General features: G+C 45.3%; 1 long non-coding RNA gene across 2 annotated transcripts; it reads right to left on the bottom strand.

Moving 5' to 3' along the window:
* Positions 1 to 1,013: 1,013 nt before the first annotated feature.
* LOC308199591 lies at positions 1,014 to 23,953 on the bottom strand. Of its 2 annotated transcripts, XR_013954724.1 has the most exons (4): positions 22,275 to 23,953; positions 3,843 to 3,910; positions 3,361 to 3,445; positions 1,014 to 1,568 (listed from the first exon to the last, which is right to left on the bottom strand). It is a non-coding gene; the product is annotated as an uncharacterized lncRNA (long non-coding RNA). The 2 variants fall into 2 exon arrangements; XR_013954725.1 differs by lacking the exon at positions 3,843 to 3,910.
* Between the last annotated feature and the right edge of the window lie 281 nt (positions 23,954 to 24,234).

The raw sequence follows: 24,234 nt of genomic DNA, 5'->3' as shown, positions 1-24,234 counted from the left end.
AAGGTAGACTGAAGAAACAGTTGTAAAGAAACAGTATAAATGTGATGGTGATACTGCAAGCTGCTGGATTAAAATAAAACCTTTGGTGTAAGTAATAAAGGACTCAGAATCAGAGGCAATCAACATCATAGAGAGTATTATGGCTGGGTGCAACTGCAAGCCATCTAGGTGGCAGAGAGGGTATGGCACTGAGTTAGGGAAGTCTGTGCCAGTGACTCGATGGACAACAACACGTTATCCAGATGTACAAGGACTGCTTTCCTTATGACAGTAGCAAAAGGCAGCCAACCTTGGCCAAGTACATTGAAAGAAAGTGTCCAAATACTGAAAAAGGGGATGCAGTAGGAGTCTGGCAGCTCCTCTGCCAATGGCTAGGCACATTGTCCTCCCAAACACACAGCTGATGGCACCAGGGTAAAGGAAGTTTTGGTAAAGGATATGGATTTCCAGACTAATTACACAGTTGAAACAGGTGAGCATTATTTGCTGTTTCATGACCAGTAATGTCCAAGTGTTTGGCCCAGAAACCACATCTACTGCACTAGACACTCTACAGACATTAAGCAAGGGGTAGACTGTTCCAAAGAGCTTGAGATTCAAAAGACAAGGTCACAGGTACGTTTAATGGCTTGCCTGTGTCAGAGTCATCCGTAGCCTACTCAAAAATCCAGCTGATCTCCTATAGCATCTCCTGAGCTCCAGTCTAGCATATTGCCTAAACACCCCACCTTCTCTTTAGCCTTTTCTCAAGAGCAGACCACAAAGATAACAGTTCAAGCTACAGTACAGCCTTTGCACTGAAAAGAAAACATTTAAAGGAGGTCAGCAATTATGTTTCTCCATCCACAGTCAACTGATTCATTTCTTAGGTTTTTCCAAATCTCTATTTGCAAGTAAAACCTCCGAAAGTGCTGAATTACAGAGCACCTCCTACTGCATGCCAACACGCTCCTCACCCAAAGGAGGAGATCCATCTCCAACAGCGATGAAAAGCTGCTTCTGTAGAAAAGCTCAAAATTGCTATTCTTGCCACTCGTCAGTGGCAATCAGTAAGGTCACTGCAGCATGAGCTCCCATTGAATGTCTAAAGCCATTCCATTAATCTTAGTTTGCTGAGAAATCAGAGAATTTAAGTAAGGCCAAAGAGTTAAAAGATCAGGAGACTTTTCAGGAAGTATCATGTCAGTGGAAATGTAGAGCTGACACAGACATATAAATTACTCCACTGACAAGAAAATAAGGCTTTCTGCCATCAAAACCCTAGCCATATATACATATATTTGAGCACGTAACAAAACATCTGGGCAATGCACCTCATCTCTGCTTGCTGCCCCCCATTATTACAGTGGTCAGACGTCTTTTCGCGGGAGAAAGACTTTTGTTTTACAAATCATTTGTGCTGTAGTCACCAGAGGGTTATCCAGCCAAGCTCATTTGCTCCCTCAGGTGAAAACTGGACAGCCACAGATGGACTGCTCCAATCCTGGGGACATCTTCAGCAAAAATGCTATCCCAGACTCCATTTTCTCCACTAGGTCTTGGATAGACTTCTTAAATAGCTTGGAGCTCTTCACACAGAAAAAAAAAAGCAATAAATGAAAATAAAGAGCAGGAAGGGTACAGATCATAATGACAAAAAAAAAGAGGGGAAGCCACATAGAAAGCTCCAAGCCCATGGAAACAGCCATGCAAAGCAGACCCAGACATTCCACAGGTGCTGCACAATTGAACTTTGTCTGGGCACATTAAAGCATAAGAGACCTGAAAAATCTTCCCTTCATCCAGGCCCTGCTCCCCAGGAAATCCACCAGCATAACCCTTATTTCTCTGTGCAAGGGACAGACCATACAGCTGAGGAGCTGAGAAATGCAGTACAGAAACCAGGCAATCAGAGCAGGAGAGAATTCCCCACGGGGAACAGCAACTGGGAAAGAGTATGTGCCAATGAGAAAGAGCTACAGAACTCATGGATCCTGCCCAGACAGAGGCAGGTAACAGGACATGAAAGTGGCCTCAGAAATGCACCAAATCCAGGTGCTCCCATAATCACAACTGCCCCCTTGAGATACGCAGTACTCATGCATGACTCAACTACATGCATTTGCTTAAGCATGTGTTTGAACAGGCTTGTGCTCAATCTAGAGTTCACAGCTGGCATCCCAGTACAGGGGAGAACACTGGGGACTAGCATGGAAGATACCACCTTTTATGGCTTGCATTATATTGAAGGCAGCACTGGAACAGCCCAGCCAAGCACGCCTGCCAACAAGCCCAGCCAGGGGTGCAGGGATCTGCAGTCCCCTCCCAGGTCAAACCTCAGCGCATAAGAGCTGAACAAGACAGCATTCAGCCTGACAAATCATCAAGCTTTAACTAAAAGGATCTCAACAGCCTTCTATCAGGCTAGCTTTCATTATCACTGCTTGGACCATCTCCATCATCTGCTAATGCAGAACAGATTAGAGGGTCTATCTATATATTATGAGATTCTTCCTGCTGATACGGGAATGCATTTCAGTAGTTATTATAAGTGGCAGCCACAGAAACCCAGCCTTTCTGATCATCTTACAATTGCATCCTTGTAAACAAGGAGACAGATGTTGCTCTGATCACCAGCAATGGGAAAACAGCTCCTAAATGCCATGTTGAACACAAAGCGGTGCTTGTATCACCCCCGCAGTTGCATACGTAGCAGAGGATTCCTGGCAGCTTCCCTAACAGAGAGGGCAAGCCAGGGCATGGAAGAAAAGTGGCAGGAGTGTGATTTTACCAGCAGCATTTACAACAGAGCAGCCTACAGGCAGCTCTAGGATTAGCTAGGGTGGGGAAGCAAGGGATGTTGATTCATTGCAAATCCTTGCTCCAATTTCTATTTCTTCTCTCCTCAGCTGTACAGGGGAGCTGGGTGAAGGGAAAGTCTGCCCTTTTCCTGGGGACAAGGCAGGAGGCTATCGGGGAAGGCAGCACCTCCGTCTCCTCCACCAAGTGTGGGGGGGGAGCTGTTATTCTTCCAAAATAAGCATACAGGGCATGTAACAGCACTGATTGCTACAAACAGCATCCCCTCCCATCTACCGGGGAGAAGCAGCTATGAAGATGGAAAGGATAGAAAGTGATGGTAGGTGAAATGGTCCTGTGAAAGCAGCCCACTAAAAATATTGACAAGGGAAATCATTAAGCATGCATGACTCTGGACACAGCCAGTGCTCCCAGCAGGCCAACCAGAATGAATCCTTGCATCAAGACGACTGCTAGCGTTTATAAGCCTTTTGCCAGGAGATGCTAGTATCCACAACGTCTGGATTCACACAAGCTCCCTCTTGCAAATACAAAACACAATGAACAGCATCCCCAATGTACCTGCCAGCTCTTCCAGGACAATTGTATTTCCTTGCTGTCCAGCGTCATTAGTCAGGCACTGTTCCTTCAATCGCCAATGCAGAGCCTAGCAGAAAACAAGAAGAGCTTTATTCAGGAAGAAGTTCAAAGATGCAACATCATTTTGGGAGGACACAGCAATGATTTATCTCCTTAAGTGATAAATACCCTTATAACCTTGGCAGCCATCTGTCAGCAGCATTCCATGAATGCTAGTGGTCTCACAAGCAAACATTTCTTTCACTTCACCTCCTTCTCCCATCCACTAAACCCCACTCATGGTTTGGCATCAGTGGGCAGCTGCAGCCTAGCATAGAGAGGTAACTTGGGGAATGGCTCTGTAGAGAGTCTTACAAAGTATTTGCTATTTTGTCGTGAGAATTCACCACTTAGCCCAGCTACATGCAAAAACATTGTGAAGGGAGTCACTGGAACTAACTCTGCTCAGCCCTCTGTAATCTCACCCAGAATTTCTGTTCAGAGAAGTGCCTCTGCTTCAGCTTTTGTTGAAGGCTGCCATCAAATGCAAAGCCTTGAAAAGGAAAGAGTCAGTATTACACAAGAGCAGAGAAGAGCCCTTGCTACAGAGAATCCATATTCTGCTAGAAAGTAAAAGCTACTTCCTCACTTTGTAATTTAGCTTCCATCACCCAAATGTTTCTGAGTCACACTACAGCGATCCCAAGGCATCACAAGAAAATGTGAGCACCTGACCTGTATTTCCTCATCTTCCAGAGTTTGTTTGCGTAACATTTATGCCATTGTTTTTTTTAGCACCTCACATTTTTCAAAGCTTTTCCCAAACCAACCCCCCCCCCCCCCCCATTCTCTAGAAAGACATCTCATCTCTATCCTACAGTCATAGAAACTGAGTCATCAGTCAAGTGACTTCCACTCACCAAAGGACAAACAGGCACTTAGAGGACCCTCCTCTCAAAACCCCTCAAACACACAAGGTTGATGCAAGCCCAGCCCTGGTGTCTCTGGAGTAAAGCCTCCAAGATGAGAAACAACACCAAAAAGATGTTGCGTAACACCAGCACAGAAGGCCCTGGTGTCCATGGGTGTTTTTTTCTGGTATTTCAAGGAATTACTATCTTGCAAACACAAGGCTGCAGTTGCAGTGTGAGATTTATTTCAAGGGTGACCTTAGCACTCATTTAACAAGGCAGACCCAGCCTGGCAGCTTGGCAAAGGCAAGAGTATGGCAGCCGCTTAAGCAGCTTCCACATTACCGGTTCTGTTCAAGGCAGACCAAATCCCTGAAGACGAGAAGTGCAGTCTGCCACCCCAGGCACGACCACAGGGCTCACACAGAAGAGACCCTGCCCCAGCACAGCCAAGGGGTACTTGCGAGGCCTCAGCCATACCTTGTGTAGCAGAAACAGCTCCAGATACTCTGTGCCCTCTACACCGCCCAGGCTTCACAAAAATCCTCCCCCCCACATTCGCAAGCCTGCTCCATGTGTGTGGTTTTGAGTTGTGTTTTTTTTTTCTTAAATAGCTCACCTCACTTCACACCTGCCTCTTCAGCCTGAGGGCTGAGACCAAGCTGGCAGAAGCTGGAGGAGCTGAGAAGCGAAAATACCTGACAAACAGGACCCTCCTTCTCTCACCAAACAAACCAAAGCCTAATGCAATTCCCACCTCGCAGGCAACACACCCAAAGAACAACACAAACAGAAGCAAGCCTGCAAGCAACAAGAAACATCCAAGATTGAAAAGCGTGACTTGGCTTTACTGAGTCGTGGAAGCATTAACCTCCTTCAAGGTCAGATCCCACATGAGCTTATTATCAAAGGACTGAAAGAGGCATTGAAGAGGCACCAACACCTGACAAAAAGGTCTGAGCCCAAGCCACACTTACCCTTGGCCCTGTGTGGCCACTTGTCCCTAGTTCTCTTCCCAGTCCCAACTTTCTAAGTGTCTACACAAGCCTCTTGCCAGGCAGTGACCCCTTCCGTGTCACAGGTGCTCTTTGTTTCAGGAAATAAGCAGTGGGTTATTTGCTCTGTCAATTCATTAATTTCTACCTGATAGTTTTGGAAATAGCAGGCTTAACTTGGCTCCTAACAAGTCCCACAAGAAGCAAACCACAACACTGAGAAGGACGCCTCTACCCACTACTCAGATTGAGAACTCTGCTCATGAGCTGTTATTATAATCATTATGGGATGCTATACACCATTAGTACCAAGCTACAGGTGCATTTTCTTCCACAATTTTATCCTAAGCCTTGGCTGAAGTTCTCCACATATCCTACAGTGTGAAAGTTAACATCACAGTGAGGCTTCAAGCTGGGAGAAATTTAATGCTACTTCTCATTAATAGTAAGTAACACATCGGACAGCCAGAAGAAAGGTATCTACCCCGTGTACACTGAGCAAACAAGGTCACGCACACTCAGATATTAATATCAGTACGGTGTCACACTGAGCTGGAAAACCTCCTGAAGCTTCTCCTATCCTTCCTTTATACCAATTTGTAACTGAGGACAGACAGGAATGAAAGGACTACAGATATTGATTAGACCCAAACCGTAGTCTAATAAAGCTCATCTGAGCAAAGAGGGATTTGAGACCTGCTTTGGTACCTTTTCTTGCATGTTGGTCTATTCTCATTACGCTGCTGCCTCTTCTGTGACTGCGTGACAGAAATAACCCCCTAACCAGCTGTTACAGATGCCACACTGCTTTCTAAAGGCAAAACAGCAGGGAGTCAGCTGTGATATAAGCACTTTGCCAGAGCACCTGAGACTAATTGCTGACCCGCAGTTTTGTTATAGACCTGAACTACTAACTTCCAAACAGTCACTTATGTGCTTAAGCCAATTGCTTCAGTGTCACTTGCTGAACTGCATGCACACAGCATCTCTGAAACCCTGGCCTGAAACTAGAAAGCATGAGTTGAACTAGGTCCTACCCCCTGCTTCAAATCCCAGGTCAGAGCATCTCAGCAATTCCAGTGGTTCCCAACAGCAGACCTCAAAATAAAGTTAACTCACGTACACAACAAGCCAGCGACAAAATAAGAAACCAAACCCAGTTCCGATGCCCCAACTGTATGGAACTTATTGTCTCCAAAGCGTACAGGACCTTACATTTTCCAGCACTTTGTCCAATCCACTTTTAAATATCTCCCAGAGGGATAAATATGTCATGGTCTAATAAGCTTCAGAGTTAGGAAAAGTCTGCTTACATTTCCCTCTGGGGTTAATGTGAACTAAAAACACCATGAGAATTACACTTGCATCAACTTCATCTTGCATGATTTCAAAGCAAGCTCTCAGCTCAGGTCTCAGACCTCAACTCCTCAGCCACCTGAGCCTGGTTTGCTGTCTCTATGCCACCCTCAAATCCAAAATCTGATGAAGTCAATAGAGGAGGTAGTTTACCTTAGAATATTTTCTCTATTCTAAGGCTTAAGGTTTGCAAAGATGCAGATATTACTTTTTCACACCTCAGAGAGTTTGAGGGAAGTATTAGTTAGAAAATGATGTTCTAATCGAATATCAGACACCGCTGGTAGCTGAGCACAAGGTATGTCATTTTTAAACATGTTCAGGTAACTGAGTCTTTACCACCTGTAGTGATCAGGAACTCCATGATATTCCCAGGTGCTTCAAAGTGCTGCATCAACATCCTTACCACTAAAATTATGACAAGATAGATCAAGAATGGACACTTCGGAAAGTTTTGAAGTACATTATTTCCCATCCTACTTCCATTATTCTGGACAGCAGTGTTTTCCTCCTTCTGTGCATGAGTATTTCTATATACTTTGAAGCTTCTGTTGCTTTTTAATTCTCATTTAGTCATGAGAATTGCTTTGAGGTTGTGCTTTCAAGATCTCCAATTGTTCTCCCTGTTCTTTGGCATCTCCCCATAGTCCACATCATCCCCAAAGTATAACCAGCAAATTGTACACAATGCTCCAGCTGTTTCCCCAGGACTGTACAGAGTAAAAGAATTATAGCTGACTCTCCTGACACTACATGAGTACTTGTAGTTCTTCATGATTCTAATATTTGTTCATTCTCCTGCTGTTACATAGCAAATCCAGATACTGTCTTCTGTTCTTGAAGATCTGGACTAAGTAGGCAAACAAAGCTCTTCAATACTACAGCAACAGACATCGAAAAGAATCCCAATTTAAGGGGGTTTCATTAGAAGTCATCATCATCATCCTTTGTTTAACGGGGGGAACCTCTCTCCATCGTTTCACCAACACATCTGCGCTTTGTGCCAGGTCTGTTTTTAAGTACACTGAAGCCTGACAATACCACCGGAGGAGAAAAGAAACAAGCTATTCTCTGGAGAGGTTATTATGAATTGCATGTTTTCCTATTTCCTCTGGGCCCATTTTATGAATTAGACCCAAAAAAGCAACTAAGTCATTCAACAGTCTCACTATAGAGTTACTCCTGAGTTCAGGTTTTTAATTTTAGCAGGACAGAGCTTTTAATTCTGTTTCAGAATCACTGTTTCAGCATCAAACTGAAAATTTGCGTAGCACAGAACATGTAGGTTAAGCTTTCTTCCATATTCAAGGGACAGCAGCATTGTGCTCTAGCTCATCCTAAGATGGCTCCTCTGCCAGCAGCCCCAGCACAAAGAACAACAAACCCAGACTCAAAGTAGGTATCAAGAAGTCTTTGTACTTTACACACACTGGATTAGAAGCATTGACCCCGGATTCATCCCAAGACTTGCTATCTGTGTCTCTTATTCAGCACAAAGCAATGGTTAAGCTGCTGTCCAGAGAAAAATGCACAGAACTACTGTTATGCACTTCACAACGGGTAGAGTCAAAACAGGTAATAAAAACAATCCAATGTGGGTTAAAATATAAAAGCCAGGTCATTAGGCAAAAAAAATATAAAGTTGTTTGCAAGTTTCGAGGGGCATGCATAGCTACCTTCATCCACCACTTCAGTCCTGCAAGCTTGCAAAGATGCACAGTTCCCACACTTTGTTTTTTCTTTATATGCTTCATCAGCCTTTGAGGTGGGTCAAAATAGATTTTCAACAGGAAAGGCTAATACTGACTATTGTTATTCAATGGAGCTAGAGGATAAAGGAAAATGAGCTTCATATTTTGGGTGCAACTCCTAGAATTATGATCTAGATTCATTTAATTGTGCTTGGATCCAGGCAATTAGTTACACCCATTGTAACAAATTGAACCAACTGCAAAATTTGGAATCCAATCCAACCGCTGATGTAGGATTTGTTGCGACTCCTAACATTTAAAAAAGGAGAGAAGTTAGTAAAAAAAAAGATTTGGCACAACAGCCCCCTGTAAAGTCAAAATCCTGAATACCAGAACACCTCCTGATCACCAGGAACACAAGATTAGAATCAGAAGTGACACCAGCCAAGCTTTAAAACATGTTTTTGATTAATAATGTAAGGTACTAAAAGAAACATTAAAGCCATTTCTGTCTTGGTTGAACCCAATTCAGTAACCTGATAGGATTTATAACCTTGAATATAATCAGGGGCAGCCTAGAGACCTTTGGGTAAGCAACATGAACATCACCTGTACTTTGATATCATTTCATCTACTGCTGCTTCCCAAAGGCTCTCTTCATCCCACTCATCAAACCCAACTCATCCCAAACACCACCATTTCCATCTCCCAGTCTCATGAGATAGAGCAGCCACACAAACCATGCGGTGCTTCCAAACAGTGAGAGCCGAAAATAGCATGCATTTGGCAAGCAGAATATACCAAGTTTTGGCAACTCCAACTGAGTCATTATGTTTCAAGAAGTTCATCTTACACCTCAGCATTTCAGCAAGTTGTTTTCAAGCTCACAAACAGCGGATGGGAGAAGCAACAGTTGCCTACATAGGTGAGCACTGTGTGCTGGTTCAGATTCCTCTAATAAATCAGACCGGTAACTCAAGGACAAGCAGTGCCGCTGGGAGAGGAGGCACAAAGTTGGCAGGTACATTGAGCATGGCAGCAGAAGCCAAGAACGCACACATGGGGATGGAGGTGGGCAGCCTCGTCCCTTCACCTCTTGTGCCCTCCATGACTGGAATGAGACTAGTCCTGCTTACCAGGCAGCCTTCAAGGGGCATCAAAGCTTGCTAACGCCTGCACAGCATTCAGAGAGCCTTGAAGCTAAGATCTTTTACAAGCACAGAGTAAGGCTAGAATTTTAAGTCAGCCAGTTCAAACATAGGACATTTATTTTTAACAGGGGAGGCATAATTGACAGTTGGCACTGTTGAGGTTCTCACTCTGGTTGGGAGAACTTGCTGCATGCCATGGTCAAGCTCAACCACCAGACACGGCCTGCCTGTAAAGTGCCTGGCTGTGGATCTCTGGCCTGTGCCTATTAGCTGATGGCATCCTCCTGAATCCTGCTCTTTCTAGGCAGACCTATTTTAAAACTAACTTTAAAAATCTGTGCCACAGAGCCAGCAGCAGGCAAAAACCTTGGTTAGATTATAGACTGCTGCCTGCACCAGTCACCAACATTTCCAAGCATTTGGAAAAGTAAGCAGGCTGAAAAACAGGAAAGGGTGCAGGCATCAAGGATGTTTTAGACACAGGATTTTAGCACTAGTTTCCCTCTGCATGGTCAGGCAGCAGCAAGTGTTAATAATGCCAGGAGGCTCCCTGACTGTGCTCTACCAGCACTTTTTTTTCCACTCTTTCATGGTAATAAATAGAGGATTTCATCTTGTTCAGCTCCCAACCCCTGGGCACAAGAGGTTTGCTCCGCTCCAAGTTGTGGAGGAAGCTCTTGGAGTCAGAGGGTGGGAGCTATGAGCAGGGTTTAAATACCAGCCCTCCAGAGAAAACTTTGGGTTCTTGCAAACAGAACTACAGAGCTAATCAGGCACTCCAGACTGAAAGAGGAGCCTAGGTTTTGGCCTTGACAATTTGAGCCTTCTTTTCCCAGTGCCACATGTGCTCTGAAGGACTGGGAGACTTGCAGCATGCATTGGCCAAGGGTAAATTCAAAGTGAATTCATTCTGAGTGACGATGCTGCAAACAGACTGACAAAAATGAAAAAGTTACTGTGCCTACAAGATTACTGAAAGAAGATTAGGACCCCAAACTCTCTCAGCAGGCACTCCTTTGAAACACTTACCTTTTAAATCTTTTTTGTTGTTGTTGTTGTTTATTTTTTTAAGTGGGTTAAAACCATTAATTAGGAAAGCAGCCAAGATCACCATCCACACCGGAACTGTGAATGGTATCCCAAGTCAGTAAATGGAGAAGCCAAACCTCCAGACCTGAATCCCTCTCCTTAAGCACGAGGGTATCTTGAAATGCTGCCTCAGATAAGGCAAGACTTGTGCCCATCTTTCAAACAGATCTATTCCAGGCCTGGTGAGTAATGCTGGGTGAGAGTCAAGAGCACATAAAAAAAACTCCTTTTTCATATGTTAATTTGGCAAAAAATAGCTGAAATAAACCAAGGGACTCATAAATCTGTAAAATTCAGGGAAAAAAAAGATTTGCAACTAAGGATTTTGGACCGCTGAAAGCTGATTTTCCATGCGTGTCTCATGCTTTCTGCATTGCCTATTTGAGCTGAACTGCTGAGGGGATTTTTTTTCCCTTTTTTTTTCTTTATTAAAAAAGCACCACCCCAGCTTGCAAAAGGCAAGATTTGGGGGAGGACTAGGACTCACCTGTGCCAGCAGAGGGCAGCCTCGGTAGGCGCCTACCAGGTCCCCGGGCAGCAGCAGCCGGGCTGGTGGCACCGGGCGCTGTCACCTGCTGCCACCGCGGTCCTGCGCTTCCACCGGGCTCCCCGCTGAATTCTTTCATCCCTGGTTATCCCGCACAGCTGGGCGTTCATCTCCAATCCGATGGCTTTTTTTTCCTCCGCTCGCCCAGCTCTGTATTAACGCTCAGCTGCCTTACGTGACACCATGACCTACTTTTTCCCCCCCTCCCAGAGAAGAGCGAAGCGCTGCTTCAGCGTGGCTTGCAGGGAGGAAAGCGAGGCGAAGCTGAGGAGTGCTGGCAGAGCAAGCCAGGGCCCTTTTCAAAAATTCATGGCTGCTTGCGAGGAGTTAGGCAAGGAGAGGCAGGGCTGGCCCAGGCTCACCAAACCGTGCAGCTGAAAAGGCAGGAGCAACAGTGAGAGAGAAGGGTCTTGTGTTTGGAGTCTGAAAGGACAGCCCTACAATAGCTTCCCCAAAATCAGATTGCTTTCCCACCTGGCTCCCCCAGACAGAGCTTAAGTCAACTGATCCAGAGACAAGGGTAAGAAATGCTGTCATGGGCAGCAGCAGTGACTCAAGCAAGAGCAGAGCGTGGCTCAGGAGACACAGGCTCATTTCCATGCACCCCTACAGACATGATCTAAGGAAAGTGCCTAGCCTCAGAGCCTCCAGGATAATCAATTACATGCTTATATACCAGAAAAGTCAATCAGCTTAACCCTAACCCTAGGGAAATGCTGCTATCTCCACCAGTTTTCAGTGCAAATTACAAATCTACATTCCTTTGAGGATGTGGATTTTAGCCTGTCTCACTTCCCTGGTGTTTAGAAGGAGATAAGATTTCCCTAGTTCTGCAAGGTATTCTGTGCACCAGACTGCCAGGCATGCCTAATAGCTCAGCAAAGGGGTACCTAAAAGAATAAAGTAGAGACATCTACTCCTAAAATAGCTAGAATTTGGTCTGTTCTGTAAGGCCAAATAACCCTATGTACTTCAAGGACTTTTTGATCCTCCGATCCATCCAGACATCTCTAGTTCTTGAGCTATCAAAAGCTTATATAACATGATTTCAAAGGTACACTGCTCTGGCTTACCAAGGCTTTCCTCAAATACATGAATGGTTGTCCTTGGTAGCAAGCTCAGAGCACAACTGGAGCAAGGCAGCAGCATCAGTCTGCCCTCTGGCAAGACAGAAGAGAGGGATCACACTGCTTCCAAGCTGGCATTTGCTTTCTTCATTGCTGGAGAGCTTGCAGGACAAACAGAATGGATTCCCGTGCTTGCAAGTCAGGTCCACAAGGGTCCTCATGACTTTTTTCTATTTTCACTTCAGGACTCGGTTTGCAATGGAGCCAATACAGACACTGCTTGGCAAGAAGGGCACAAGCTTTGGAAGCAATTGGATCGCATTCGTGGGCCTTGGGATAATGCTCACTGCACTCACTGGTAGAATTGTAACCCTGCACCAGGTTGTAAATGCCTGACATAAGGAATAGCTCCAGTCACCTGCAGCAGCTGCAGGCTTTTACATCTTCACTCTCAGAGCTCTAATCACTACAGCACCTGCTGCTAGGGAGGAGCAGAAGAGCTCAAAGATGTAGCACTATGCTTTGAGAGCTTCTTACAGCCAAGTTCAGAACTTGGACCTGCTGGAAATCACTGTCACTGTACTTACTACCCACCGATGCAGAAGGGTTAGGCTGTTACTGCTGTTCAGGGAAAAGCATCTTCATTCGCTCACCTCCGAGGGTTCCCTTAGTGGTTATTCTGTGCTGAATATGTCAGTACCTGGAGCAAGAGGTGCTGAACAACCAACCTGTCACCTAACTACAACACAACATCAAAGCCCCATCCAGTTCCACCCACCACCTACCCCAAGCTGTGCTCAGCTGCACTGGCCCACAGGGCTGGAGCAGGAGCTGCTGCAGCTGGGAATGTGCCCCACTGGAGAGCCAGCTGCTGACTGCAGCCCCCTATCACATACCATCCACTTCTTCATATGCGCTTCAGTGGGTTCCCCATGTTAGGAAGAGTTAGAGGAAAGAGCCATCACTGATACTGAACTGCGTTACAGGATATATTAGTGAAAAGAAGACAGGCCCCAGAGCTCACAGCCTCACTTTTTTCTTCAGCTGCCACCAGCTCTTTAATTCCCCTGAACAAAAATAACCATATTTGGAATCTGCTTCCAAGTCCAGAAGACGTTGGTCCATTCTGAGCATCTTTCATATCTTTTGGAGCTTTCCTGGAACCCAGCTGCTCTGCTGGATCCCTGCTCAGGGACAGCACACAGCAGCCCAGCAGAAGCTGCTGTTTTCCATTGCAATTAGCATTGGTGGTGTTTATCTTATTTTAGAATGACCTGGCTCCTCTGGAGAAAACCCATGTTTACAATTCATTCAGAAAAAAAAAAAAACAAACCAAAACAGCAGTATTCTCCTCTCAGCATGAAGTGACCTTGCAAGTGGATGGGACTGATGAGTACAGGGTAAATGAGAGTCACTCCCACCTAGGCAGTCAGTGGCGCAGCTATGCAGTGAGCAGGGACTTACTGCACTTCGGTTCACGCCCCAGGGTGATCTTGGAGGATGCAACCTGGATTCCTTGCAGATGAATCCAGAGTGGGAGATCCATGCCAGAGCAGCTAAGGACTGGTCCTCCAAAGCAGAGCTAGTCCAAAGAACCCCAGCCCCCCTCAAAAACACAGATGGAACATCCCCACCACCACTTGATGTACTCACACCAGACCTCACAGCTCAGTGGGGCGCTCAGTCACTCAGAGCCCTTCCAGCTATGCTCTGCTCCCACCCATCTGACTGCTTTCACCTGTTTCTTTTGCCTGGTGCTTAGATGATCTGTCCTTGGAGACAATCCTTCAGCTTTTATTACATGCAATTGCAACAGCTATTCAAATAGGGCCTTTAGCTCTCCCTGCCTGAGACATCCGAATAAAAATCAAATTAATTCATTGCAGTTTTTACTGCTTCCAAACTCGCTTTCTACAGATGTTTCCCCCATTTCACCAAGAACCATTATACTTCAGTTTCAGTTGCAGAGACCATTAACCCATTATGAATTGGCAATATTGGTCTCATTTGAAGAGCTGGTTCTAGCTCCTCCGCCACAATAAACATTAGCAGTAAAGCTGCTTGGCACTAGCTGCCTTCTGAGAGGCTATTCATGTTTCAGTGTTTGTGCACACTGCATGGTTTACGGCAGGGATTTTGCATTGTTTATTTTCTGTTCTTCTGCAGACAGTGGCATTGTTAAACAGCATGTGTCCGAGAGAATCCACCCTCTCCATGGGATCTCCTCCCAGCTATTACAGCACTTCCCAGAAACCTACTGAGCTCTGGAATAAACAAATCTCAATGGGGGGACTGAGCCCACACCCAAGAAGTAGAATGCCATGAAGCCTCCATAGCAATGAAAGTAACTTGGCTTTGCATGAAACCTTCCTTTTGCCTAATGAAAACCCTGTGTTGTCACCCTTCCTAATGATGGTCTCTTGTCCCTTGCAGGCATAAGACTGAATAATGGACTTTTCTCTGAATTGCTCCAGCTGTAGCATGAGCCACGAGAATAGGTTTCTCCTCCTCCTGACCCATGAGCTTGAGCACCCAAAGTGTTTCACCTTGTACAGAAGGAGTAGCGAACAACCTTTGGCATAGATGAGCACATGGGGGGCATGCTAGGACTCCTCCCAGTGCTGAGAAGCCTCCCACAGCCTCAGTTGGTTTGTTTTTCTCACCCAAAGCCAGACCAATTACCAGCTTTGGGAACAGAACGGAATCTCCTCCAAGTCAGATTTCAGCAACCATTATGTAAATAACTTGTTAGTCCTTGTTCCTCCTGCAGTTTAGGACCTGGTACATCCTCGGTATCATCTAGCCATTCTCTCTTGGCAAACACCCTCCCACAGCAACGCTGGGAAGCCTTCACTGGCATTCTGCCTCGCATACATACACTCATCTTTTGTCATGGGATACGGAGAGATGCTTTGCAACATGCTATATTAACAAAGGTCAGGAAGCCCCTGCTGGTCTAAATATCCCACATGCAGTAAATTAGGGCTGTGGCAGCTTTTGATTCAGGCAGTGCATTTCATACTTGCATTCCTAGGTTTTTGCTCTGGCTGACAGCAGATGTCCAACATTTCTGCTGCACAAGCAAATCACTAGCAGCTAACACAGGCTCATTGTAGCATCTGTGGCTGGAAGCCCACCTCTCTTCTGGGCCAGAACAGGTCTAGACCAGCAAGCAGTGTCAGCAACGGGTCTCTCTATGGCATGACAGAGAAGTGTTCTCAAATCTCTTTGTAAGCAGGATGAAAAACAGCCCTCCATTTCTAAGCTTTTACCATCTGACCTTAGATTTGCTCTTTTCTATTTGCTTAGAACAGCATTTATCCATCTATCTGGATCTTTCGGTTTCGCCATGTTTACAAGGCATGCACGTTTTGCTCCCCCTCGTAATTCATTCACACTATAGTCTAGCTCACACACAATCAAAGCAGAAGCCCTTCAGAAGCACTAAATCCAGTACTAGGTTGCATAAAAATGATAGTTCCCATATGTCCTTGTAAACACCACGCCAAACTGTATTTGTACTCTATTTACATTGTGTTAACATCTACCAAATTACCAAGCCAGCAGGAGAACATACACCCATTCACATTTCTAAACAAGGCTTATAGTCTGGGTGAGCATTAATCTTGCCTTTTTTTTTTTAAAGCAACTTGTATTAAAAGAAAGAAAATTTTAGCATAATCTTGGCCTGTAGTTTCATGCTACTTGCCAGAACTAAAACATCTGCATCCTGTGGTATCAGACTGCTTGGGGACTTGGTTAATTCAGAGGCAGCTAAATCTTGGATGGGATTACCCCTGGGAGAGCTTCCCATTCTCCTGATGTTTCACATTGTTCATAAGAGGAGAATCTAAGCTACCACGACTAAATTCTTTCTTGTCCTTTACAGCTGAGTTTATTTTCAAGCATACCTTTCTCCCAAAATGTGGAACCAGGCCCATTAATACCATCTGAGGATCTAAAACAATTTGAAAAGTTCCTTTCCTATACAGGGATATTTCCTGGCTAGCAGACTTCTGATTTTTTCCTTGGCCAGTGCCTTTCTTATAGCTAGTAGCTGATCAATCTCAAAGCTTGTAACAAGAGACCCTCACTGCAGTTTTTTCAGTTGGCAACCAAACATGAAATTCACTCTTTGGGGGAGTCACAGGAAGTCAAGTGTCAAACAGATCAGAACAATAGTGTGTTAAACCTGCCTTACCCTAACAGCAGGGGAAGACAGATTAAATAACCTCTAGACCTGCCCAGGACCATGAAAGCTTTTCCTGGCTGTAGGAACTGGACAATCGATTGTATTTTTAGACAAAGGGCTGGGATCTTTCCTTTTTGAGCTGTATGGATACTGCCAATACCTCTATTACTCAGAGCTGTATACAGTAATCAATAAGATTCATCCCAAGACCTTTGCGTTATCTCCAGTACTCCAGCAAGCCAAGTCACCTAGCCCAGGTTAGAAACAGAGGCTGAGATCAGGATGCAGTAAAGTTATTTGGCCTTGTAGGGTGGGTATTACAGCTTGACTGTGCTACAAGTTCTGGCAATCACGGCTGCATCCTTTCTAAGGTCATCTAGGACTACCTTGCTACAATTTCTGCTAGCCAGATCCCTCTTCCTACTCATCACAAGACACAGACTTGGACTAAACCTAAGGCTGAGTCAGTATTGTGGAAGTGAGCAGCAGAAAGGCCAAGTCCTCCTCCAGAACTAGACAGCTTCCAAGAGTAAAGCTAAATGGTTGTCTGAGTTCGGGAATTAAAATGTCTTTAAGTATCACCACATACAAGGTACCAGCTTGTAATAAGTCTTTAAGCAGCAAGTTCTAGTACAGCTGCAAAAAAAGCTTGATGAGACTGCAAGGTAGACATTAGCTGTCTGTTCCCAGTAGAAAGGTAGTGTTTTTGAAGGGAGCTATGAGGAAAAGCCTGCCAGGAAAACCCTCATCCTGTTTTGCACAATATGTACAGCACTATTGCTCACACATTGCCACTCTACATTGGCAAGAAGACAGGTTGTCTTCTAGTTCTATTTAATTTCTTGGTATCCCCATCATTTCCTGGCCACTGGCAACACAAATGGCTCTCCCAGGGCAAAGAGATGGTCGGCAGGACTCAAGCAGCAAGGCCGTTGGTGCCCAGAGCAGTCAGGGCAAAAAGCTACAGACAGTGAGGGGCAAACCTGAAGCAGACGATAAGCAGTTCAGTGGGTCATACCACATTGCACAGACAAGCTACGTGACCTCAGAGTATTGATATGTAAGTGTTCCATAGGACCATTCAGGCAGGCTTTGATTATAGACTGGTTTTCTCGCTGTTTACTCAAAAGTCATTGCATCCTGGCTTCCCTCGCACAGCTTGCTGGATAGTGACAGCTTTGTCTGCTCTCTTGGGCTTGATGTAAATGGACAGGCAGAAAAAGATGAAAGACCTTCAAGTGTTGTGTAACTGTCCAATAAACCTGTAAGACCAGAGTGGAAGAGTGTTAATAGGCCCTGATTCTTCAGACACTGACTCCATGCATCATTGTGGCTTCTGAAAGTACAAATTCAAATTAATTTGTCAAACTAGTCCAAGTAGTACTAGTTTATAGCTATTATATTGATGGAGGAAAAGCAAAACAGCGATGTTTGGAATTCATCATATATGCCTTATAAACTTCCTGCTTATTCTTCACACTTGAGACATTTGTCAGATCTAGAACAAAATGAACAGACCCTTCTTTCAGGCCAATAAAATCAGGAGATGATTTTCAGATATTTCAGTTTCAAACTACACATGCATTTGGTAGACAATACAAGTGAAAAGCTTTGTAGTTAGGAACTCAGGGCACAATACACAAAGGGAGTTCCTGGGTGGTCATGTCCAACTCTCCAGCCAGCCATATTTTACACAGCATTTTGGAGCATCTCTGCAGGCAAGTTCATGCTTGGGTCTTGGATTTCAACCAGTATTTTGTCCTACTTTTCTATTTGTTATGGTGATGCTAATGCGTTCTCACTTCGCTGTCGGAGCAGCGTACATTCATTGTATAGGGAGAGCAGAGGCAAGGTATGGTTGAAGAAGAGATCTTGCACATGAAGGATTTAAGTATGACTATCAGTCTTAAAAAAAGACTGAATTTTGCCAGGAAACCTTAGCTGCATTAATGCTTACAGTTGTTTCATGCTACTTCAGTGCTGAACTGAAAAACCATACATGACAATGCCCTTTGCTTAGCCCCCAACACCCTTCTCCCTTCTTTCTGAAGAACTCAATCTGAAAAAAAGTGACCACAGGAATAGGTAGGACATGCCTGTTCTGACAGCCCCAGGCACGTAGGAACTGTGTGCCCAAGAACCAATTCACCCATTCCTCAGCGAAGGAAGCAAGACACAAAAACCTGCCTGTGGTCTACAGCTTAACCATAGCCACAGCTGCATTGAGAGCTCAGGTCCTCCTGGTCACTAGGAAAGCACGGTCTGAACACCATCCATCCATTGGAGGATTAGTTAGGTGGCATCAATCCTCCCCAGTCACCAAGCCTTAAAGAAAAATGCTTTTTGCCTCCTCCTGAGCCTAGATTTAAGTGCCTAACAGTAAAACTTTCAAAATGCCCTAGTGATTTGGGAGCACAAGGCATCACAGTGTCTATGTGAAATTACTGGGAAAGAGTGACCACTGAGCAGCTCCTAATATGGCAGAGTCAGATCACTGTGATTCCGAAATATGGAAAGGAAACAGCTAATCTCCAGAGAGCCTGAGTATAGCCTTTGAAAAACATCTTAGTAATACTTTGTCATGCATAGCATCAATGCTGGAGTTCCTAGAACTCATTCCTCTAGGACTGAAATTCTTCTCACCAAAGTGATATTTAAACCATATAGCCATTGGTTTTGGAAACAATTCCAGACATTCCTTTTCCCTTCACATAAATACCTGTTCAACCTAAAATTAAGAGCTGAGAACTATGAAGGACTTCTGATAGGTGAGCCTAACTGCATGAGAAAAAATTCAGTAAGGGGACCATGAAGTCAAGGAACATCCACTACCTAAACTGCAGATTTCAATTAAAGTAACAGAATATCTTAGAAAAGTTCAAATGTAGCCTGGTATTTACTTGTGTCTTTTCTGATGAACATACTTCTTAATATGGGAGCAAGTCCAGTTTTCTTAACACCTACCCTGTAGTTCTTTCATCTAAAAGGTCTAAGACCATGCAAGGAGGCCCAAAATTCTGGCGTTATGTTCACAGTGTAGAATAGAAATCCCACCCCTCCTCCTTCCATAAAAGCTTTGTGAAATGCTTCAAAACCAGGATTTGATGCTATCAAAAGCCTAATTCCAAGTAACCTCCCAGGGGCAGTCTCACAAGAGGAAAGGCTCTCCAAGACAAGATCTCTTCCAACCAGCTGAAAAAGCCCTTCATCTGCATGCTTGCAATCACTAGTTGACAGCACACCATGCAGACACATGGTGGGGACAGACCTGCACCTATACATGTTTGCATATCAAAGCAGAGTTGACTCTCTCTCATCAACACAAGTCTAACTCAGACCACTACTAAAGAAAACTCAGTGACCTCCAAGAAACAAAACAAGAAACCCTAATAATGAACTGTTTGTTCAGCAAAGAAAAGGCCTGAGCACCTCAGGGATGAAGGCAACAAGAGGCAGATCATAAAAATGAAAGGCCACAGCAGACAGACTTGGCAAGACCTCCACACCAGCTGAGCAGCTCTAACATCCGAGAGCCATGAGAACATCAGATCATGGGCTTACAGACATGTACACAACACTATGAGCAAAGCATTTCAAAGCAAAGAGTAAGGAGGGGCCAATGCTGAATTTACTTACAGGCTTTTACCAAACTTGGGCTGACAAAAGGGGTCAGGGAGCCAAGCCAGTCCAAGAGGATGGCCAGTTATTACTCAGCAGGCTGATACGGAGCTCTCTGGCAGCCCACTGTCCACTTCCATCAGGGTGTCAGCTCCTCCATTAGTGAGGCCAGGTTTGCTGCATTGGCACTAGTGATTAGTCAAATCACAAAGCTGCTCTCGTCAACCTACTAAATCAGGGTCTTTCCTCAGGGCTGGAAACAAGAATAGAAGCATTACAGCATAACTTCTCCACCATCTCAATAAAGTAGGAAGAGGTGGCATCATCAGTAGGACGTTTGTAGGTGTGCCCTTTCCTGTACTTCGTTCCTCACCAAAAGCATCATAGAAACAGCTGACATTGAACAGTATCAGCACCAGGCATAAGAAAGGGGCTAAGACAGCCACAGGCCTTCTTGAAACATGGTGCAGCCATCAGGAATAGAAACTAGAAGTTCTTTACCTTCCACATGCACAAGCACCACATTCTCTAGAAAGCAGATCTCTAGATCTCTAGAAAGCAGAAAACCAACTTTTTCTGCTCCTTAAGAACTGCCAGTACTTCCCAGACAGGGAAGGGGGAGAGGGTGTCAGTCAAATACCAAAAACCCCAAGTAACTTGAATGACAGATGTACATTTTGGCACACAAATTACCTCTCCAGTCAACTTCTGGAAGGCCTAAGCATGCTAACAAACATGTGAAAACTAAGAAAATTGCAAGTGACAATGAACTATGCTGCTCTGAATTCGGCCAAGCCTTCCTGTCCTGATTGCTGCTGATAACCCTGACTTCAGGCTCTGCCTGACATCAGGGAAACCTCCCACCATACTGCTCGTTTACCTGTGACAGAAGAGGGCTTTGTGATTAGACGGCACCCTAGGCTTCAGACAGGCTGGGGTCAGCTCCCATCCCAGTCCACTGCTTGCTCCCCATGGTCTTCCCACACCTCCACTTGTACAGGCAGGCAGTAAATACCTTAGCAATCTACACTGTTCTGGCTCAGTTATGACAAGGGCCATAAAAAAAACACTATAAATGCATCAGAGTCTGCAAATCTCTCCTTTCCTCCCTGTTCTGCCCTAGGCTTCTGTTTTGTTTTAGCCCTGTTTCCCCCCTCCCCCCTTTTCCCAGGAAATGTGATGAAGGAGGGTGGGGTGGCTCAAGCTATGTACAAATATTCAGACAGTCTCTTAGCAATAACTGGGTCTCAGTCAGTTCTATTATCTGTCTGGCTGTGGCTCTTATTATCTGCTGTGAATTGTAGCAGCGATCTCTGGAACAGCATTCAGACACCATCATTACCAACTTCCACACCCTCCAAAGACCACACTATAACAAGGCTTGCTGGATAATACTTGCCATTAGAAGAGGGAACATAAAGGATTCAAGCTATGACTAACACAGTAAAAGGCTCTGCATGAGGCTTTACATTCATTGACCCTGGTTTGTTATTAAAGAAAATTCTAGGTTCAAAACCTAGACCTGCATTTTATACAGCGCATCAGCTGATTTGTACAGAAAACTGATTTCATCCTGTTCTTGCTCACTCCTCTCACCATCCTACATTTTCACGGGGGACTGCAGCAGGAGAGGCCCAGCACAGGCCTTCAGGAGCTCATGGTGCCCAGTTGGGGCCAAAAGCCCAGGGTAGCAGCAGGGGCCTTCTCGTACCACACAAAGCAGCCTGGATCCCATAATGGGGCCTAGTAGTTCAGCACTCAGCTAACTCCTTACAAAGAACAGGAATCTGGGGATCCAAAAACACATCTGACTTCTGTGTGTTTCTCACAAGGCCTCCAGTTCAGTTGGGGCCTGCCTGCAAAGCCCAAATTGAAACCCAATACCTTCCCCCAGGGTAGGAGGAGGGCTTTGAAAGGCAACCGCTTAGGCCTCCCTCCCTTCTCACAAGGCAAGGCCACAAACATTAACTCCAGCAAAGCTCATTTTCTTATGGGTTCCTACCTAGCAATGGATTGGTTTCTGCCTCTAAGGCACACAAATGCTCAATGGAGGTTTTGCTGAAACTGGGATATTTCAAAAGCCTCCCTGCTGCAAATTCACTGGTGCCTTTTTCATTCAGGCACCTACTTCACAGCAGGCCTTAATGTCAAACTATTACACCCCTCATTCAGCATGGCTAAAAAATTAGTCATCGACCTAAAAAGTTATTAGGAAACACTTGATACTATGATTGCTTTCCTGTGGAATGAGGGAAAGGAAAGAGGTGGGGGAGGGAAGGCAGAGGAGCCCTTGCACTTACAGTCAGGAAGGTTTCTCCAGGGCCACCAGCACAGGCACACCACTCCTGGAGACCTCAGGATGGAGGACATCACCCCCAACACAGCTACCCCCACCACCAATAGCCCAGAGGGGGCTGGCAGATACTGCCTTAAATAGAGCCACCACTCCCTGCAGCCATCTCTCAGGGCAGCACCACCCATGCTTAACACAGTCCAGCTGAAAGTCATTTTTTGACCGGCAATTGCTCACAGGATCAGCCTGGGAAGGCAGCTGGGGCTGCTAGGGGGTCTGCCTGTAGGCATTGGGGTGCAGAGTGGGGCTGGCTGTTGCCTCACCCATGCATGGCGCGGGATGGGGATGGAGGTTGAAAGTCCAGGGAAAGGCTGCAGATGGGGAAGGAGCTCTGAGGTGCCAACAAAAAGAGAGGATATATCTCATCGAGGGGGCAGGGTTTGTGTGCTTGTCTCTGCAGGGAGTCACTTGGGCAAAGAACAGTGCCCTTGTCCCATGTCCTCAGATAGCTTGTGGCTACCCCAAGGTGTCACCGCTCCTCTCCAGCCTCCTGGGGGCTCCTCCAGCTCTGCAGACACCATGATGTGCAAGCCTGGGCTGGTGATGAGCAAAGCTGGGCTGGAGAGAGCATATGGTGCTGGATGGAGGGAAGTAGGAGTACTGAAAGAGGCTACATGGGGTGGCCACTGCCTCATCTGTGGAGAAATCACAGAAGGCATGACAGAACATAGTATTGCACCTCTCCATGGCCGTTTTCAGTCAGTGCTCAATCTAACTCAAGTCAACCCAAAAGCTGGGGTTGGAGAGAACTGTAAAGAAGTTACCTGTTGGTAACTGTTGTACAACAAACAAGACATGGCATCTCATTGAGCAAGCTTTTCAGTGAGGTGGAGCACAGCCATTGTATCTACCCACTCAAACCCAGCTGCCCTACAACTGAAAAGGCATTCGCTGGGCAGGGGCTGTGCTGGCTAACAGCTCTACATGGCCACAGCAAGGCTGGATGGAGCTGGCAGTCAAAAAAATGCATTTTAAGTGGCTTTCTGGCAAGCAGTGCCAAGCATTTGCAGAAGATGTTTTGGGAAGGCAGGGGGAAAAAAAAAAGGCCCCCTCCCCCATTTTATAGTAATAAAAACATATTTGATTTGTATACAGTTTATATGCTTCATAAAAATGCTAATTACTCTCCTGAAGAGAGGAGAAACAGAGCAATTTTGTGCATCCCACCCTTCCCCCTGCACTATCCTTTATACTTTTATGACGCAGCATTTATTTAAGTCGGAACTGTGCCCAGCTCTTTCTGCCTTTCGCACGGCACATCCTCCCCTCTCTTCCCACTCGTAAAAAAAAAAATAATAATAACTTGCAAATTTATTTCAGTGGAAATTTGGAAAAAACACTATTAGGAAAAAAGAAAAAAAGCCTCCAAACATAAAGCACACAAGGACTCCAACACTCCCCCCTCCCCGATATTTTTCCTTTGGTGCATACATTTTTCCAAGGTCACCTCGGAGGCTTTTCCTAGTTGGCTATTAAAACAAACAACAACAACAACAACAAAAAACGCCTGCCCCAAGAAGCACATGAAGCCATCGCTGTGGCTTGGACTGCTTCCCTGTGTACAGATGCCACGGGAGAAGAAGCAGAGCAGGGGGGGAGTGTGCTGATATTTTTCCAAGACTTTTTCTCTCACCAGAGAAGGAGGATGAAGATGGAGTGATGAGTGAGGTTCCATTTGTCCAGCAGCATGAGTCACTCAGCAGCAGTTTCCGATACACTTTTTTTTTTTCTTTCCATTACAGAATTTGGTGTCATTTATTCCTTCCTCCTCCTCCTCAGAAAAAAATAAAATAAAAAATCCCGCTACCGTTATGTGTAATTTATTCTGGGAACTTGTTTGAGGACCCACCAAACGTGGTGGGGGAAGGGTGATTTGAAATACAATCCAAAATATAATCGGCTCTGGA

Source organism: Anser brachyrhynchus, assembly GCF_964034855.1.
Source record: "Anser brachyrhynchus genome assembly, chromosome: 9".
Classification (NCBI taxonomy): Eukaryota; Metazoa; Chordata; class Aves; order Anseriformes; family Anatidae; genus Anser; species Anser brachyrhynchus.
This window is presented reverse-complemented; position numbering and strand designations above follow the sequence as displayed.